The following is a 7500-nucleotide window of genomic DNA, read 5'->3' as shown; positions in this document are numbered from 1 at the left end:
CTTATTCGGCAGTAACGCTTTAGAACATAAGTGATGAGTATTTAAATCAATCGGTCTTTTTTCTCTTTTATGGATGTTATGTTTTCTTCCTTTGTGAGGACAACTCTAACGCATCTAAATTAATATCACTTAAACCGTTTCAAAGCCAGCAAATCACAACACGCTCTTATCTAAGCGCTCGATTTCGCCTAGAGTTCCTAAGAATCTGTTCCTAACTTTTGTAATTTGTCAAACAGAGCACACGCCTGTTTAGTTACATTTGGGGCGGATCGACTCAGCTGTGACTCAGCTGTGGGGCGGATCGAATTTGGATGATACGGGGCGGATCGACCGCAATTCCTACTATGCCAACTCCGACAGCAGTTTCCAAGAAAGTCGTCTCCTTAGAAGCGGCAATATTTCTCTCAATCCGGGTCCGACCTCTAGTCCTTCAAAGTGCTCTGTTTGCCCGAAAACTATCGCTCGTAACCACCAAGCCTTGAGCTGCGACCAATGTACAAAGTGGTGTCATATCAAATGTGGAAACGTTAAGCCGCGTGACTACAGAAATTTACAACGCCTAACGACATTTACAACGCCTAACGACTTTTGATTGGACTTGTCCCCGTTGCCTTCAGACCACTGAGATTATTGCTAGTGTTCCAAGAAACGAGTCCATACCATGAATAACAATATCAATTTGTCTCAATCCCAGGAGGATCCATTTCTCATCCTTAAACAATCTCTTAGAGACAATAACCTTAAGATTGGTCATCTCAACATTAATGGCCTTGTGAACAAGCTGTGTGAGCTTCAGCACCTCTTGCACTTGGTCAAGATTGATCTTCTTGGCATCACTGAGACCCACCTAAACTCCAGTATATCAGACGATCGGATCAGACGATTGGATCAGAATTTCTGGTTACAATTTTGTGAGGATTGACCGTGATTCCCGTGGAGGCGGCGTTTTGATTTACTTTAAAGAAGATCTTACTGTATACCCTGCCCATGGTTGGGACGGACCAAACATAGAAGCCTCATGGTTAAACATCACTATGAGATCTCAATCCTTCCTTGTTGGCTGTGTGTACAGATCACTGAATGACTCCTCCTTCTTCAACTCTTTTAGAGACCTGATCTCTAATATATGGTTAAAGAGGAGGCGACTTCAATTCTGATTTGTTAAACCCAACAACAGTGAGTCTGAAAATGGGAAGCGCCTACGAAGGATCCTATGTAGTTGTGGTCTAAAAAACATACAATCAGTACCTAAACAAATAACAAAGTACCATCTAGTGCCATCGTTACTTTGAGTGAATTTGCTCTGCTAGAGGAACATACCAATCTCTTGGTCTAAGCAACTACGTGTGCAAAAAAAAAAAATGACGTGACTGAAATGGTGGCAAGTAGAAACAAGGAACCCAGCTGCAACATGAAGATAGTGGTTCTCTTTATGGCTCTTACATTTTAAACAAAGCATTCATGTTATGAGAATGTATGAGAATGATCCCTAAATTAAAATGCATTTCTTTGTTTGTTCATGGTCTCTTGACTTCTTTCCTTCCGCTTTGGAGCTAACCATCCATTTCTTCCAACTTCATTATTAATGATGCACTTTGGTTCAATTTTTATTCATTTGTCAAGGTGCGAGGAAAAGACAATGTGGGTGCTACTATGGATTTCATGGATCTTGAAAGGGAGAGAGGAATCACCATACAGGTGTGAGGCAATGCTCTTGTTTGGCAACCACCTTGAGTGGAGGTTTATGTACATTGCAAAATGGTTACCCAGAGGCAACCTTTCTCTGCATGACATTTTAACCATTGAAAAACCTTATCAAATGAAGGTTAGGTTCATGTACATGTAGGTACGGCTAAGGTAGGTAACTATGTAATCTTTATTATGCAGGATATGTATGAAAGCTGAAAGTTTGTGGAGTTGTGTACAATACATTACTTCTTTACATTAAAATACAAATTAATATGCAGTTTTACAATACGTTACAGCGATAAAATAAAAACAATACGATTAAATACAATTTTAAAATGTATTTAAATGCTATCAATGCAACATTCAAACAAATTCAAATAATACAAATTCTTCAAGTTAACTTAAACTTTTTTCGTTTTTATTCTTCTTTGTTTTCTAGTCTGCAGCAACATACATTACGTAGAAATTAAGACACCAAGGTCAACATCATAGACACACCAGGTAAATTTTGGTTTAATGTCACAAAATTCCTTTTTCTTTAGTTCTTTGTTTCGTTAGTTCATACTTTATTCCGCTCGTGTTAATTACTTAGTGTTAATTTCGTATCGTAGTCTACCGCAATTAGTACATTAGAGAATAGTTTGTTAGTCTATTTGTTCTTTTAAGTCTCCATTGTGGAGATGCTTTTGTAACTATTGGTTCGTTAGGGTCGTGTTTTAACAATAGGTTTTTCAATAAGTGTTGATGTGGAGTGCATTGTTATGTAAAGATATAAATGTAAGTAGCGTGTTGTAAAGGCGGTTGGAAAAAGGTCAGTTGACGAGAAGACTGCTAGGAGAAGGAAAGCCGGAGAGAAGTCAAAGTGGAAAGGTGAAAGTTTAAAGAAAGTGGAAAAGAGAAACACTGCCAAGAGTCATTGGTGGGAGCCGACCGCGAAATTCCCAGACAAAACTCCTTTGTCGGCGGTGGCAAATATATTTATAGAGGAAGTTTTTGGAGGAAAAGTTCGGCGACGAAAGTGAGAGTCTTGTGGACTGACAGAAGACGTGACTACGTTCGATGGTTTGCTGAAAGTGGAAGTGGATGGTTGCAGGATTAGCCGACTGGACTTACAAGAACCTTGAGAAGGCACGAAGGCTGACGGAGAACTGAACTTATTGTCTGTAAATATTAAAGTAAAGTATTTAGTTCATTTCGTATTGTCGTTTAAGTATATATTAGCATTAAGTAAATCTAAGTAAGATTAGTTAATTTAGAGATAGTAACTGTCGTAACTGTTTTACTTGTAGTTAACTTTTATCCTTAATTAAAGTCGTACGCGTTTACTAAAAATTTATGCTGTGTTGCGGGTTTGTGGGAAGGGGTGTGAAATACGTTGCTTTACCCTTAGTTTTCTCTTATTTTCTTCTCGCTATTTCGCGAGACCCAGGGGATCGCGAACCGTCACATAATTTTTGGTGTCAGGAGTGGGATAAGATTTCCCCTGGTGCTTGTATCTCACACCTCAGACACAATCGCGGAGCACAGCTACTCTTTATGGCGACGAATTCTGACTATGGCTCTTGGACATTAGAAGACCTAAGAATTGAAGCTAGCAGAAGATCTATTGCTTACATTAGTAAGGATGGTATCAAGACATTAGCGAGTAAACTTAGGGTGCATGACAAACTTATGACGCAGATAGAGACAGACTCGATAGAGGGAATTGAGCCCATCGGTACAGGCGAGGAGCCTGTGAGCGGTATTAGTTTTGAGCAGCGGTTACGATTACAAGAGTATGAACTGCAAACGCTGGAATTGCGAAGAAAGATTCAGCAGGAGGAGAGAGAGGCGGAAAAGGAGAAACGAGCGTATGAAAGGGAAAAATGGGAATACGAGAGGCAAAAAGCGCGCGAGGAAGAAGAGAGAATAATTAGAGAAGGGGAACGAATTAGATTACTTCGAGATGAGAGTGAACAATTTGCCGTCAGGGAATCGGAAAGGATTCAATCAAGTGCTAGAAGGCCAAAATTTATAAAGGTCAGAGAAATGCGAGACAACGAGGATATAGACGACTATTTTAGAATTTTTGAGATGACCGCAAAGGCACAGTCTCTACCAGAAATTGAGTGGATTGGTAACCTGGTACCCAAGCTCACTGAGAAGGCGAAATCAGTTTACTTAGAGATTCCGGACCCCAAGTGCCAAGACTATTATGAGTGTAAGTCAGTGATTATCAAAGCCTACCAACTAACTGCTGATCATTACAGGTATAGGTTCCGAACATCAGAGAAGCTACCGGACGAAGATTTTGTGCAGTGGGCCAATCGTACAAGACGATATTTAAATCGTTGGATGGACGTTGCGGGGGCTACAGGTGACCCGGAGAAGATTTCAGAGCAGATCATGATTGAGAGGCTTTTGGACGCGGTAAGTCCCGAACTTAGAGCCTGGTTAAAGGAACGCAAACCTGTGAATGCTGAAGAACTTGGTAATATGGCAAATTTACACGTGCAATCGCGTAAGGGTCCCCTTGTTGATGGTAGGTACGCGCCATTCGGTAGTCAGGGTTTTAAACAAAAAAGGAGCTCAGTCGTTCCAGTACAGAAAGAGACTCAGAGGTCATTCACACAATCCAAGATCCACCCCTCCCCGTCCAGTAGAAGTGCAAAGCCAAAGCCTGAGATAACTTGTTTTAAGTGTGGTCAGCTTGGTCACATGTCTTTCAACTGTAGCAGGGGCCGAATTAAGCCTCCCCAGGGTTCCTTGTTATGTATGACACCCCTAGAACCTAAACGACCGCAGTTTCCACCTTGTAACGTTAGAGGCAAGATAAGTGGGATACCTGCAGAGATGGTCGTAGACTCTGGTTGTACGAGGACCCTAGTACATGAAAGATTTATGGTTGACAAAGATTCCTTTACAGGAGACGAGATTACAGTCCTAACTGCATCGGGAGAACGCCTCATAGTCCCTTTAGCTTGGGTTCAGTTTGAAAGCGATCAGGGTGAACATTTAGAATTAGTGGGAGTTTTGAGTAAACTACCCGTTGATTGCCTGCTCGGCAGATCGTCTTTCGGGCAAACACTTTCTAGAGACGATGTTCTTAGACAGTGGGAGAAAAATGTTTCGGTGGACAGCTCCAAAGGTGTTGAAGCCTTTGTGCTAACGAGGCGACAAAAGGCGCTTGAAGAGGCCCAGCAGCGAGCCGATAGTTTGGTTGACCGCGAAAATGCACTCGCACTTAAAAATCTGTCGAAAAGGGAGTCTAAAAAAAATGGTCTTAATGAAGGCGACTTGCGAATACTTTTCGGGGACAAAGACGTAGGTGAGGAAGCGTGTGAGAACTCGGTTGAGCTCTCGGATAGTGACTCAGATGAGGATACACGTGCGGATCATTTACCCCTCAATATTCTCGATAGGAATAAAGAACAGTTAATAAAAGACCAGAATTCAGATGTGACCCTCTTAAAAGCGCGTAATGGAGCTACTTACAAGGAACCCATGGAAACGGACGGTTTCTTTCTCAAGGGAGGGTTACTCATGCACCGCAGGTTCAACAAAAGCGTACACAATGGAGTCAGGTTTGTTGATCGGATTGTAATCCCTGAATCTTACAGAAACGAAATTCTCCGTATTGGTCACACTATACCCCTTTCAGGACACATGGGCACCTCAAAAACGTTAAGTCGCATAGGGACCCATTTTTGTTGGCCTGGTCTCGCCTTCGACATTCGTAAGTACTGTGCCACCTGCCCACAATGTCAGTTAGTGGCCAGGAAGTTGAAGTCAAATAGGGCCCCCTTGAGCCCCGTAGCGTTCGTGACCGAACCTTTCAGAAAGATTGCAATCGACATTGTAGGAGAATTGCCACGGTCCAGCACTGGCTATAAATATATTCTTACCATTGTAGACTATGCTACTCGTTATCCTGAGGCCATTCCCTTGAGGAGTGTTAGTTCCAAAACCGTCGCGGATGCACTTGTCCAATATTTCTGTAGAATGGGAATTCCCCAAGAGTTAGTATCTGACCAGGGATCCAATTTTGTGGGCCGACTTATGACACAACTATATGAGCAATTAGGCATTACAAAGATCAAAACATCGGTTTATCACCCTGAAGGAAACGGTTTGGTTGAGAGATTTAATGGCACGCTCAAGGCGATGTTAAAGAAATTTGCGCAAGAGCGGGTACAAAGCTGGGATAAGTTCCTTCCTTATTTGCTGTTTTCATATAGGGAAGTTCCATGTGAATCCACAGGGTACTCCCCTTTCGAGTTGCTTTTTGGACGTACAGTAAGAGGTCCCCTCTCAGTAATCAAGGAGTCGTGGCTTGGGAAGGAAATTAAATCTGAAAGGAACCTTGTGAGTGATGTCCTTGAAATTCGCAGGAGACTGGCAATGATGCAGCGTCTGGTACAAGATCGTATGAAAAGAGTGCAAGGTACTCAGAAACGATTGCATGACGTTCATAGTTCCACACGTAGTTTAAAAGTCGGTGACAAGGCATTGGTTCTTCTTCCTACTCCAGGGAGTAAGTTGGAAGTGCATTGGCAGGGCCCATTTAAAGTGACGAAGGTTTTCAATGATGGTTTGCACTATGAGATCGACACCGGTAAGTCCCACAAACAACACCGAGTCTATCACATTAATCTATTAAGTAAATGGCAGAGTAGGGACGAGACGGCTTCCTATATAATGTCAGAATCTTTCGAAACCTCTTTACCACATGAAAAATGCATATCCCCATTTTGCAAAAATGAAACTTGGGAGGATGTTATCATTTCGGATGCTTTAACCAAGGACCAGAAAGATCAGGTGAAGGACCTTTTACGAAAATACGCAGATGTCTTTTCTGGTAACCCCAGTGTCACTAGCGTAGCGACACATCGGATTGACACGGGCGACTCTGCACCAATACGTTGTTCTCCCTATAAGGTACCTCAGAAACTAGAAGAAGTCGTAAACAACGAAATAGAAAACATGTTAAAAATGGGTATCATTCGCCCCTCAGCCAGCCCCTGGGCCTTCCCTGTCGTTGTCGTCCCCAAACCTGATGGTACCATACGACTTTGCGTCGATTATAGAAAACTTAACAGTATTACTAAAATGGATGCCTACCCGGTTCCATCTACGGACCGCATGATTGAGAAAATAGCCTTGGCTACGTACATCACCACCCTTGACCTCACTAAGGGATACTGGCAGATTCCTCTAGATAAATCAACAATCGAAAAATCAGCTTTTATCACCACAAAAGGATTATATGAATTTCTGGTCATGCCTTTTGGTATGAAGACTGCCGGGGCCACTTTCCAACGAATGATGTCGGATGTCGTTTTAAAAGGGTTTAATTTTGCAGGAGCCTACATTGATGATCTTGAAGTAGACACACACACTTCCTTTTCACAACATCTAGTGGAACTTGGCCAGGTTCTGCAACGATTGCGGGAGTGCAACCTATGCGCGCGCCCTTCTAAATGTAAAATTGCTATGGAAACAGTAGATTTTGTGGGTCATCGTGTTGGAAAAGACAAGATTGAACCACGTTTGGCTTTGGTTAAGTCGATAAAAGAGTTCCCTAGACCTGAAACCAAAAGACAGATTAGCTCGTTCCTTGGACTTGTCGGCTACTACCGCAAGTTCATTCCCAATTTCTCTCAGAGGGCCGCTACTCTAACAGATCTAACACGAGGTAAGGGACCAACTAGAATTGCGTGGCTACAGACACACGAGCAAGCGTTTGAGGATTTAAAGCAAGCTTTGCAAGAACCCCCAGTCTTACGACCGCCACATTGGGACGAACCATTTACTTTGCAAGTAGTCGCGTCC

General features: G+C 42.5%; 1 long non-coding RNA gene across 8 annotated transcripts in view; it reads left to right on the top strand.

Annotated features, from left to right (window-relative positions):
• The window catches only part of LOC137984777 (uncharacterized), a 39636-nt gene that overhangs the window by 17235 nt on the left and 14901 nt on the right, over positions 1 to 7500 (top strand). For 7 of the 8 annotated variants that reach the window (XR_011119170.1, XR_011119171.1, XR_011119168.1 and 4 more), the window contains 3 exons: positions 1624 to 1698; positions 2129 to 2190; positions 3939 to 4098. This is a non-coding gene — a long non-coding RNA (uncharacterized lncRNA). The remainder of the gene's footprint in view (positions 1 to 1623; positions 1699 to 2128; positions 2191 to 3938; positions 4099 to 7500) is intronic. The other variant, XR_011119169.1, reaches the window with a different exon arrangement.

Source organism: Montipora foliosa, chromosome 14, assembly GCF_036669935.1.
Source record: "Montipora foliosa isolate CH-2021 chromosome 14, ASM3666993v2, whole genome shotgun sequence".
NCBI lineage: Eukaryota > Metazoa > Cnidaria > Anthozoa > Scleractinia > Acroporidae > Montipora > Montipora foliosa.
This window is presented reverse-complemented; position numbering and strand designations above follow the sequence as displayed.